Here is a 12,923-nt window from a genome sequence, read left to right as displayed (position 1 = left end):
TTTACAAGATTTGTGAGCTGCGTGTATTCTGTTGTGGTCTTTAATGTACAGGTAATGTTTTGTGTTCACAGAATGTAAAAAATCCAGTAGACCTTGTTGTCTGATACCCTAAATATTTGAAGTAAAGGCGATCATAAAGGTGCTACGTTAAAACTTCGTGTCTCTATTCACCTCTGTAGCAGTTATCATCCAGTAAACCTGCAACGCTGTAAACGCTTGCTGTGACTGTTGTCAAACTATTAAGAGGCAAAGGAAGAAGGGTTTTGAGGCTGAAAGCTTGTTTGTTTTTCGTTTTGTTTTGTTTTTTTCAAATTATGAAAGCATGCAGAAAGTTATGCACTGTTCTGGACTAATCCGTAAATTTACTAACAAAGCAGTGAAGAAATACCTTAAAAACTGAAGTCCCTGTTGTTCTTACAAACGTTGTTTAAATGTTTTGGCTACAAATGCATTATAACAAAGTGGATGTTAAAGTTGTGGTGTTGCTTTCAGAGAGCACTCTGACCATTTTCTTCGTAATCTTTAGACTTAGGAAATACATCTTTGAGTGAGATATCCAAAGAAATCTTTATGCAACACTGTGAAATTTTATTTTCAAAACCTCCATGTTGGTGTGTCTTCTTACTTGCCTTCTTCAGTATTAAAAGCCCTGAACACTAGTAGTAAAGAGGCAGTTATATTTGACTGTCTGAGAGGCAGGTCATCTTTATCCATATAATGATGTGCTGCGTTGTGGGCGGTGTAATTTTCACCGTTCCTCTTGCACTCCCTGGTCTGGAGATGGGGCCAGAGGTTAAAAGGTTACTTTTCTCTCTGTTCAAGTTTCAGTTACTTTGCTGGGGTGAAACTATTTGCAGGAATGCAAATTACAGTGGTGAATTTTGAATTTGGTGAGAGCTGCACTAAGCCTGGCAAATCAATTTATAAAAGCCAGAGCTGTCGGATAGTAGTAGCTTCCTTTGTTACCAACCAGTTTAGTTTCGAACCAGTGACCTAGAGGTGAAAAGCTTATCATTCCATTACCCGCCCTCTGATCTATCCATATGTTCTCTTGTTCAAAGTCCCTGTAGTCCTCTAAACACAACGTGCAGTAAATATCGAGCATCCTTTGCACTTGTAAATGCTGGAACACTGTCCGTTCCAATTGTCTGCTGTGCATGTGAGGACACTGAAGTTAAATATAGCAACAATTTCTTACACTCTCTGGCTTTTCATGAGAAACCCTCGTACAAACCCAACCATATGGTAAAATCCAGCATTATCTTAAAACCATTAACAAGGAACCCATTGCTACCATTAACAGGAAAACGAATCCACAGTGCTAAGTAGCATCCTGGGAGTTACTAATAACTTCAGGCTGCTGCTAAGAAAATGAACGTAAATGGAATACATTAGCAGCTGAGTCATCACGCCAACACTTCTGCATGCTGTATACAGGTTTGTATTTATCTATGGAGGCTTTTTTCAGGGTGTATTATTGTTATTGTCGTATATCAACTTTTTTTATTCTTCATTGAGTATCTACAGTGTGCTCAATGCTGTAAAAGCATAATGGGGAAATGACTTCTATTCCATAGATCTCGTGAAATAAATTCTACAAAATGTTTGAAATATGCGGATAGGAGAACACAATTCATTTCTCCATTCATTCTGAGGTAAGACGTTTCTAGGCAACCTACTTAATGGGAGGAGGTCAATAAATTTAATACTCGTCCATGTTATTCTCAATTTTTAAAGCTATTAAAACAAGTTACTGTTTGTGGGTCAGTTTCAGTGAACTGCAGAAAGAATGATATTACATTCCTGTGTATTTCAATTGTGTCTTTTTATCTCCTTATCCCTTTTCCTCCAGTCTTTAACCCCATTGTCTTCCATAACAAGAAACATTGTTGTGGACATTATGTATTGATTGAACTGCTGACGAATCAAATATGCAAGGGGTGAATTCTTCTACTTCCCCCTCACCAAAATTGTAAATTGGTTGTTTTTCCTTTACCTGACCATCAATTTTCATGTAATCTGTAGGAATGTAATTACTTTTGCTATCTCTTGTTTCTTATTTCAAAATGTTGGAAATTGGATAATGGATTAAAGAGGTGTTGGAAGAAAAATGATACTGGTCAGATGTTTCTGCAGGCGAGAAAAATGTAATTGGCTGCCTCATTTATTACTGAAATGAGGCTTATATGATCATGCTGTCTAACATTTCCTTTGTCCCATTTGTTTCCTCCCTCTTTTTTGGTTAGAGCACCCCACTTAGAGCAACATCTTCCTCTTTTGCACAGCATTTCTGGTCCACAGGCTGTGATCAGTATCTGTTCTGTCATTTTTTGCCACTCCTTTGCATTTCACTGATTTTTAAGGCTTCTGTCATTAAAAGCAAAATGTCAGATGTCCTTTTTTTTTTTTTTTTTCAATCAGAAGAATAGGGTTTTTAAACCTTAGACTTAAAACTATGAGTGGTTCCTTCTTCTGAACGTCTCTCCAAGCCTGAAATGATACCATTTTATGTTGTGGATAAAACTTCACTGAATTGTAGGTGGCTGTAAAAGTGTGACAGGACATGAACCACAGCTATCTTTTCCTTAATTATTTTGCAGTATGCCCTGGCTTTTTATATTCTGCCAGAATTCATTTGATGTGTGGATTTGGTCAAGCTTGCAGTCCTTAAATTTGAAGGCTGGAATTACTATCCTGCTTTTGGAATTACTTTCCCCTGTCATCTCTAACAGTCTGAATTTTTGGAGCTATAAAGCTCAGCTGCTTTCCCTGCCTGCTTAAATCGGGACAGTGAATGTGGGTTTATTGTAGGCATCTATTTTTAAAAAGTAGTTAAGCTCACAAAATGGTATAAACACCTCTTAGCACAAAGACTGTTGTTTTTTTTATGAGTGTGTACATTGCAAATAAGCAGTATGTAATTGCTGTTCCAAAGGTTAATTATACTTACGGCAGAGGCAGGTAGGATGATCTGTAATAAATAAAAAATGATCACAGATTAGTGTCTTGTCTAGAATTCTCTTTTATGGTACAGTTTGGCTCATTCACATCTATACAGAAGCACGCGTTGCATACTATGTGGGGGCAACAATTTGCAGATGAGATGTCTTTGGGAAAGAGGAAACTGGCTTTTATTTCTTTTTTTTTTTTCTGTGTGCATGAAACTTGATTTGGCGTTTTACAGTCTTGAGCAGAGACCAGCTAGCTTGCTAATTCTAGCAGTTGGTAAAATGTAAACTGGTATTTGTAATAGACAATGTAATTCTTGTATGTTATGCTTCTATGTGATTTATTACAATTTGACTTTTGAAAGTAATGAATGGGCTAAAAATATGTGAGTGATTCAGATGTGGGAGACTGAAGAGGAGGATTCTCCTGTAAGTATTTCCACAAAATGTTAAAATATATTCTGGGAAATAGTTAACCAATGAAGTGTCGCAAAGCATAGCACAGCAAAATACTTTCTAATCCTCCTGGTGGTATTCCCAGTGGAATGAATTCATAAATGGATCAATAAACAACAGCTAATGCACATTGGTACACAAGCTTTGCTATGACATGGAAACAGGTTAATGTCCTCACTAGATCTGCATGTTATTCAAGAAAATAGGTCATGGAAGGGAAAGAAAATAGGAATAAAAAATGTTAATTGTATATTTTGCCTGTTCTCTAAAGCTTTTTGTTTATACTCTACCTGAGATGTGCAAATAAACACACAGCAAAGTTTCATAAAACTTGGAATGAATAAAGTATAATGCTCACTGTACTTCGTCTGTGTTCTCTATTATGAATATTATTATTGTTAGTAGCAAATCTATGCAGTCCTTATATCTTATATATAATAGATGATATCTGGAGAATTCATGTAAATATTTTGAAGTTTTTTTTTTAAAAAAAAGGAGACGCCAATAAAAAACTTAGGTCCTTTTGATTATGGATACTGTGTAGATTTGAAATATAGATTTAATTACTTTTTTTTTTAAAAGGGAAACAATGAAGAATGTTGCAGTGTGAGCCTGACAGTGCTGTAGGATGAACAGCAGTTTTCACTGAAATTGCTGTTTTTAAGGTCCTCCTAATTTGTTTAAATTCTCTAGACTAGACACTAATTTTTCTGGAAAGGCTTTTTAAAGCATTGTTTTAGAGGCTTCTCTTAAAAATGCATTGGTTTAGGAAAGAATGGGCAGGTAGAGAATGTAACCTTCCTGTTAGCAGAAAGGTATTTATATCATCTACTCCTTTCAGATTGGTAGGTTTCAGACTGTGGGTTTGATCTGGAAATAGTCATCTTTTGAGAAGAAATACATTTTGGTGTGTAAGTGCATTTTCTTAAAGCAAAGGACTTCCTTTCTGGGAGATATAGAAAGGTAGTTAAACTTGGTAATTTAGTTCTGCAATCAGTCCATTTACTGTTATTAATTTTTAGTTGTATTCAGCAATATCATTATCACATAAATCAACCTGTGCTACTTCTCCATTGCCTTTCTTTGCTTGCCTTTTGCTTGTAGTTAGTTCGCCTCTGCCTGTCTGTCAGGTGTCACAGAAGCAGGCTGAAAAGATACCTGGGCAATTTCACTGTATGCATTCCTCTTTCTGGTAGGAACTGGTGGTGTTCAGAGACAAAAGATGGTGGAGTCCTGTCAGCTCTAGCAGAACTGAGAGCTTTTTTATGCTAGGGGTAAAGAGTGACGTTTTCAAGTTGAAGTTGCTTTGTCTGACTGTGTAGCACTGGGAATGCTTCTAGGTAGAAGCAGCAGTACTGGCAAGATCTTTCTCAGGAAAGGTATATGTGAGGTTTTGGGGGAGAAAAGGTGGAAAATATGACTCTTGCAGTGTCATGCCCAACTGAGTTGCTTCATTCTGCTGTAAAAAATACAGCAGAATTTCAAGCATCAGGTAATTTCAAGCATCAGTTACACATTTATATCACCTTTTTCCTCTGATAAAGGAGTTTGCGTACTGTTTGTACAGGAGTTAATCCATTGATAATGACATATGAATCCTTTAACCTTTGAGATACTTTATCTCGTGTATGCACAGTAAATCAAAAAGTACGTAAGATTGTTTGAACAGGAATCTAAGGCTTAAAATACAATTTCTAATTAAACATAAAATCTTTAAACAGCCGTGGATGCTTTTGTCATTTGGATTTTCATAGCAGTAAACATGAAACATCAGTCTATATTGTTTTACCTCAGACTTAGCTATGTCTGGCTGGTTTGAAAATGGCTATGCTAGTTGTGGTGCTTTTTCCTCATGTCTCTACCCTTCCAGTTTATTTTGATGGTATCACTATAAAAGTATAACAATATTGCAGATTGTTTGTGAGCTTCCCTTCCTCTTCTTATTCCTGCTTGTCTGGAATTAGTTTGAATAACGACATGAATGCTAAATGCCAGGGCCCGTATTGTCATGCTAAGATGAGAATTAATGACTATATACATGTTGTGTGGAATTGCTAATGGTTGTGAATGACCTTAAGTATTTAATACACTCAAATTCCAACGCTTACTTCAATATAACAATGGTAATGCAGTTCTTGCTGAGCTCTGAGAGTTTTCAAAGGCAATTCCTGGTTTTCTGCATATCAGATTGTCACTACTGTGTGATCCCTGCCTCTAGAGCTGATATGGGAGTGCCAATAGGTCTCTATCCTAACTAGGACACAGCGGCGTCTTCATTTGCCCAGTCACAGCGATAACCTCATTAGGTTTGAGAAAATCACTCCTAATCAGGCAGTAGGAACTTGTATCAGGAAGCAATATTTTACAAATTTATGGGCATGAACTAAAGCATGAGACATTCCAACTGGTTGTAAGAAACTTTTTTTCCCCTCTTTTAAGACAATCTTGCATTTTACTGAGAGGTGGTACAGTCTCCATCCTTAGAGGATTTCCGGAACCAACTGGGTACAGCCCTGAGGAGCTTGATCTGATCTCATGCTCTGAGCATGAGCTTACACTAGACACTTCCTCTGAAGTCCTTTGTAGCCTTAATTGTTCTGTGATTGTGATTTACTTGTTCATCACATTCTTCTTTGGCTTTCTTATTTCCAAACAGCATGAGCTGGTCGTTTTGAGCGCTTGTTAAATTCTTTCCTGAAGAACAGAATCATGTGAGACTGAAGAATTAGAGGCACTGGCTTGGGAAGAACAGAAGTGCTGAGAAAGTGCTGTCCAACTGTCCTGGGTGGTGGCTGAGGCCACAGACAGATTAACTCCTGCCTTGAAGAATATTTCTGTGAGGATTTAATGTAGATTAAGCTGTTTTGCACACAGGATTTAACCAAACTATGAAGTTTCATGCTCTAGTTTTTAATAAATTACAGAGGAACCTGAGTGAGAAAACCATTTCTGTACAAGAACTGGAGGTTCCTGACACTTAGAACAAAATACTATTTAGAATAAATTCCATCTGTTGGTAGGATGTACCACAACGTTGATATAGTGCACACAAAAATTAGAGTAAGAGACTTGGCACAATGCTTTTCCTAATAAAACTGAAACATAACTTCAGACCCATCTTAGGAGTTTAGCACAGCTTTTAAGCAGGGAGTCACCAAAGTACTATAAACATGTTCCTGTTGCTGAGCTTGTTCCTTCCACTAACTTTTTTTTGGTGTTACTGTTATAAACAAAGGCAAAAAGAGGCTAAAGATAATTTTAGTTTAATTGCAACCAGTTTATGGGGAGACTTAACTGTTCAGAACTATGTTCAGAACTATGTTCTGAAAGCATAGCACTAGCAGTTGCTTTGCACGCCTTTTCAGATGAAAGAATTTAGATTTGCATTTAGAAACTAACATAATTTGTGTCTTTATAGTGTAAGTGTTATAGCTTTATGAAGAGGTTAATTCCAGCTGAAAGTTACAGAAGTGGTTTGGAAGGAAGAAATCTTACTTCTCCAGTAGGGATATTTTTCTTAATGAAACTTGTTCTAGACTCACCTGAGGTCAGTTTTGTTTTAAGAACCCATTTTACGTTTCAGTGTTACCTGTTAGTGCTGGAGGCAGATCGGATAGTTGGTTTTCACTTGGGCATTTTTAAGGACACCTCCAGGTTCGGGGCCTGTCTTAGCAGAGCTTTCGGTGCTGTGCGGCAGTATTCTGGATGGGCACTGCCAAGCGCATTGCTCTGAGGTCAGAGCTGGTGAGGCTTCCTGCTGGGAATGCCTGGAACAGATCCTGTCACTTGTTTTGGACTGCACCCAGTTGGTGACAATTATGAAGTCGTTCAAGGAATAGTTTGCTCCTCACTTCCCCTCCCGATGACTGTATCTACAACTCCCCTCCCTTTTGTGGACAGTGGTCAGGTAGGCAATAAATAGAATTTTAGTGTAGAAATTATTGTTAGAAAGTTCCTGACTCTGCCTTTTCCTATTACTTAGGTGTGTAGTCATGTGGTTTTAATATTTCTGCCAATATTCTTTGTTCTTAAAATAAATAAAAAAAAATACAACACCCTAATGAATGTAGAGGAGAGTATCATCAAACTAAATGACGACAACCTGTAAAGAGAATTTGGAAAAACTCCTGGTCTTTTTCAGAAGGATGATAAACCCTCAGTCCATTTAATGAAAGACAGGATTTTACTTTGTCATAGGTTCCCTAGCTCAGGACTTGAAGGCTGTCTGTTACGCTGAGCAGATCTGTCCGTAATCTTTCATCTCACAAGCAGTTGTACTTTCTCAGAAGGAGCGCCGTATGCCGCAAGTTCCTCCATGAACAAGGAGCCTGTTTGCAGTAGTAGCAGCAGATAGGTAGCACTTCCCATTGCCCTACAGAGGGATTTTCTGTCCACACACTTCCTGAAAGCTGTTTTTTGTTTTTTCCAATCAGCTTCCAGAGATGATTTTATTATTGATCTAGTAAAAAAATAATAATATTAATGGAGCACTGCACATGTAAGTCTAGACAGAACTAATACTTCATCACTTGAATTCTGGCTTTTGAAACATGTAGATTTCTATAATAGGATTTTCCTGAAGAAGCTAATGGTGAAATAGGTGCATGCACATCAATTTTTTTCTCATGTCTTTGCTTTTCAGAATAAATTATACCTGCAAAATCTAATTACTTAGTAGTTCTTGAAGTGCTCAGCACTATTTGCATGCTATAATTATCCAAATCACTTTAGAGAGGGAAAACAATATTCTTTTGTCTCAACAGCATTTACTTATGTCTTGATTTCTGAATTTGAAGGGAGAGGGGGAATTTGAGCATCTGTGTCTGTTTGCCTGTTATCTGCATTTTTCTTGGAAAAAGCAATGTTAAATGCAGTGCCTTTCTCCAAGCTTACTTGGACTTAATGTCACAACTTGTTTATCTTCTTGCCCTGTTGGCAGATTGTTATCTTTGAAGTCATGGTTTTGGAAGTTGGAGAAAGAAAACTGTACCAGTGCCAAAAACCCGTGTGACATTTTAGTAAAGAAACATGTCTTCCTGGAGGAAATACCAGTATCTTCATGTAGTTTCAAGGCAAAATGGTTTTGGAAATTCTTTTGTCATCAGGGATACTTTTCCTCTGTTGCTCTAGGATATCATCAGTATATACTGGTACTGGAGAAATTATTTGGATTTTAGAGAAGGATGATGCAGAACAGCACTTGTTGTCTTAGTGATGTCTGTTCTTCTGCTTGCACAGTTGGAGTAGTCTCTCTTACAGCCAGAAGTTTCTCTGGAGAGAATTCCTGTGACATCAGTGGCTGTTGCAGCCTTAGACTACAACACAAGACTGGAGAAAAGGGCATTTTTATGTCTGCAATCAGTCCTGTTTTCTTGTGCTTTGTGAGCTTCTGACTTGTGAATTGCCCACTGAATGAAGTAACAGGAAAATGTGTTTGCTGGTACCTTCTGATTTCTGGATGCAGCCAGGATGCCAGCATTGAAAGCTTTGTGTTCTGAGTGTTGTGGGTTTTATATGTCACTCAGCTGCATATGTAGCTGTTATGTTTTGGTCAGAAATATAACTCTGCCTAGTAGCAGACCAAATCAGGTAGAATTGCTAGGCAAAGTATTAGCATGCATCTTTGGAATGGCATAAATTTGCAAGATGTACTAATAAAAAGCAACAATACCTGTTACTTAAGTAATTGGGAGATAAATTTCCACACCTTGTGCGTTTGCACTTTATACAGGGTCTGCCTCTTTTATGAAGCACGGTGACATAGCTTGCTCACTCAGCTCCTCCAGATTCTTTGAAGTGAGGTAAAGAAAAATGCAGGGAAAAACATAGAACAACTTGTGTGGTATTCTTATTCTGTATTCTTATTCTGGTAGTAATCAATAAGGGGTTTGGGATTCTCTTTCAGCTCACTTATTTTACATTTCTGAAGCTTTGAACTTTTACCATGCCATTTTTTTCCTACTGGCTGCCTTCCAGTATCACTTCATTTTCTGCTTTTATGGGGTTCTGTCCTCCTCCTTGCCCTTGGTTTTAATGACAGAGTTGTAGCTGATCGTTCTCTTAGTTTAGGTTTATGCCTGTTGCTACCAGGGTCCATGTATTTGAACTTCATTTCATACTTCCTTTATTGTTTTTCTGCATTGGTAGGCTGCTAGTTGGCAACAGGAAGAATGGTTAATAAAGGCAGAAACTTTGCTTGGGGTCCCTGTCTGGTTGCCTCATTAAAAAATTTATTCTTCACCTGAGTCAACTCTTTCTTATTCTTCGTCCCCAGAAATCAATTGACAATTAATTTGTTGTCTTAGCTTTTATGCCTTTTTGTTTGCTAGTTAGTTGTTTTTGTTTGTTTGTTGGTTTTTTTTTTGTTTGTTTTTGTTTTTCTTTTTTTTCCAAGAAGGGCTTTTGGCTAGAGTTGCCTCATTCCTACTGGCCAAGCTGTATCAACTGTGACCTAAAGAAGTGCCTAGAGGAAGATTATAAAAACCAAGGCAAGTCTGGAACGTGTCTTCCATTGTGTTTTGTTGTTGTTTGACTTTTAATCTCTTCAATGGGCAGTAGCTTAGGGATATCCTGAACTGAAACCTGCATCTAGACAATAACTTGCAGTTGTTTCTGATGGGCCTGTGCTACATTAACAAGTCTAATACTTTTGATCCAAATTGTGTTTTGACATAGTCAACTTTCTGTGGTAGGGAATTCCACAATTTGTGATGTGTTGTAAAGCCGTTTCTCTATACTTGTTTTTAAACCTGTTACCTCATGACTTCTTTACTTTCCAGATTATTGTGAAATAATGCAGAATTGCTTGCAATTTCATAGGAAGGGAATCAGGAAAACAGGTCTAATTGTCTATTCTTTTCATTTTCTTTTGCTATGTATTTTTTGTCTCTACTTTAATATTTCTGGGCTGCGGTGGCAAGAATTACGAGAGCCATCCTTTAGAAGGATAATGGCTTTATGCACAAAACACTTGTTAATTTTCTGTGCTCCAGGAAGGTATCCGTAAGGTCAGTATACAGGACCGTGTGATCTACAGTCTTTGCATACAAATTTTCGCATGTTTATCAAAAGTGTTCGACTGCAGCCTTGTTCTCTGTGGGGGAGGCCAGCCCTTACTGGGAGTAAATTTGTGCCTAATGATCCTGCAGCGCTCTGGGTGGCACAGCTTTTTAGGTTGCTGGTGGAAGGTGGTTTTAGTGAGACAGTATGTTGTCTAAGTTCTTCTGTCTTTGCCCAGGCTCCAGATTAATTCTTGCTGTGCCCAATTAAGCAGGGATAATGAACATATGTGTCTGCAGAAGTAATAACACTGGCAAAAGTTGTTTACTCAGTAAAATATAAGCACATTTTTCAATAGAGCTATGGACATGATCTAATTTTCATAAATGTAATCAGTTTAAACTTTGCAGTTTCAAAGTATCCAGCTTTTAAGTTGCCAAACTGTTGACCCATCTAAGGGGAAGTAAATACAAATGAGAGCAGGTTGGCATCTTCGGTTCATTGGTAAGTGCAGGCTCTTGCGTAAGACAGGAGTATGCACTTTTTTATTTTGCTTCGTAATGCCTTTAGGTTCAGCTTATCTGTTCAAAGAGCAAGTATGGGTGGGTTGATATTATGGAAAAGATGACAGCGCTTAAAATTTTTAGAGGAATGAGAACTGGGCCACTACAGCATTAGTTTTCCACTGTGTCTTTATTACCTCAGCTTCCATTCCAGCCTTCACTGTAAAATTGTACGCTGCTGTTATGCAGGCTGAAATTTGATGGAATGAGAATTGGCTACTTTATATGGCACAGCAACGTTGTTTGTTGGGATGGATGTCCAGAAACAAGGCTTTCCCTGGTGAGCAAGTGTCTGAGGATTTATTCATCATCTTTGCTATGTAAGTAGGCAGTGTTCCTTTTACTGTTTGAAATTTCAAAGTAATTGAGATGAGCTAATTTCTCAGCATATTTTTCACCTTTTGGTTTTTTTCACTGTAATTCTGTTTTGAGTCTTTCAGTCCAGTGATTACAACAAATTTTCCTTTAGTACGGTGTTACAGGTAGGCAGAACGGATGGACACAGAGGCTTGGCTTGTCGGAGGATGTTAGGGCTGAACCAGGAATAGAATTCAGGTGTTCTGGCTGTTCCAGTGCTGTCGCATCGCTGGTTCAGTGAGAACAGCAACCAGATCTTGCGCTGTCTGCCTTCTTACAGAAATAGTTCTAAAATCTGTTAATTTCTTCTTGTGGGGAGGAAAGAAGTTCTTGGAGGATGTGCGAAGTAACATAATGAAACTGCATTACAATGAGTTCTTATGAGTTAGCAGATAATTCTGCTAATGTTTCTTAAGAGCATATCTATAGAGAAGACAAAATTAGATTTAATTCAGAAGCTGGCCTGCATATTTCAGTCTTTTCAAGATTAATTTCAAGACTAATTTTCATAGATTAATTAGCAGTGACTACTTCTTGTTATGGGTTCTGACTGCACAGACAGAATGAAACTGAGCTACAACCAAGTGTAATCAAGCATTGTGAATACAGCTGAATACAGATAGTAGTACCCATTCCATTCCTGTTAGAGAACTGTTAAACTAAATGTGTATTTGGACTGAATTCCAGTGTGGTTATGAATACAGCAGAGAAGCTAATCGTGAAGTAGGTAGTGAACTAGGTAGGAGAGAGCTCTTATGTTTTTCCAAGTTTAAAGATAATGTTAGGAGCCTGCATCAGTTTTTTTTTTATTATTGTTATTGTTATTTTTAATGGATGGAAATAGGTGTGACATGAAGCAGCAGTGGAACTCAAATCTGCAAGGTATGCCTCTTACCATGTTAATTTGCCTCAACACATTAAGTTCTTGAATTCCCGGTTGAAATTATTATGTTATGGAAGTAAGAGAAATTCATCTATTTCGTTTAAAAGAAAATCTAAACCAGTTGTTATTTAGTGTCACTTTCAAAATGTACTGAATGCCAGCCTAGTGCAAATTGGCCAGTACAGTGTTATCTAATAGTGATTAGTGTTCAGTGTTGCTAGCAGGATCCATAAAAAGAACCATTTCATTTGTAACGTTCCCACCGGTTTCCAATACATTCATTTTTTTTTTTTGTAGTGTGCCTCTAGCACAAAAGAAAAAAACAAAACACAACAAAAAACAACACCAAATACCTCTAAAATCCTATCAGCTAAAGCCTGAATACTTGTCCTTATAACCTTGTCCTTATAACTTAAAGCTTCGTTTGTCAAAGTGTGGTTAGCTGTAAATCAGTGAACTGTTGCAATGTAAATTGTCTTTGGTTAGTATATTATCCAAAACTTCCCTTGAGCATCTATGCTCAGTTCACTAGTAGTTTATACTAACACGTTTTGCTTCTCAGCATAATTGGACTAGAACTGCATTAGTCAGTTCATACACTTCAGCTGATGGTCAAGGTCATGTTAAGTCACGATAAATCACTGTTTTAGCATCATTCTTCTGTGGTGGGCAAAACAGTATATCTGGAATGGCTTTTTCCTCTTTAAAAGCATCAGT

At 37.6% G+C, this 12,923-nt stretch overlaps 1 protein-coding gene across 6 annotated transcripts in view; it reads left to right on the top strand.

The window, feature by feature from the left end:
• Positions 1-12,923, top strand: part of USP54 (ubiquitin specific peptidase 54) — a 101,120-nt gene that overhangs the window by 3,001 nt on the left and 85,196 nt on the right. Inside the window, exon 1 of one of the 6 annotated variants that reach the window (XM_080598028.1) lies at positions 11,012-11,286. The exons of the other annotated variants lie outside the window; for them this stretch is intronic. The gene's annotated coding sequence lies outside the window, so the exon portion shown is untranslated. Of the gene's footprint in view, positions 1-11,011; positions 11,287-12,923 lie in introns of those variants that run through there. 6 annotated transcript variants of the gene reach the window in all.

The sequence above is a fragment of the Anser brachyrhynchus genome (assembly GCF_964034855.1).
Source record: "Anser brachyrhynchus genome assembly, chromosome: 6".
NCBI classification, from domain to species: domain Eukaryota; kingdom Metazoa; phylum Chordata; class Aves; order Anseriformes; family Anatidae; genus Anser; species Anser brachyrhynchus.
The sequence above is the reverse complement of the archived record's forward strand: the minus strand, read 5'-3'. Positions and strand labels throughout refer to the sequence as shown.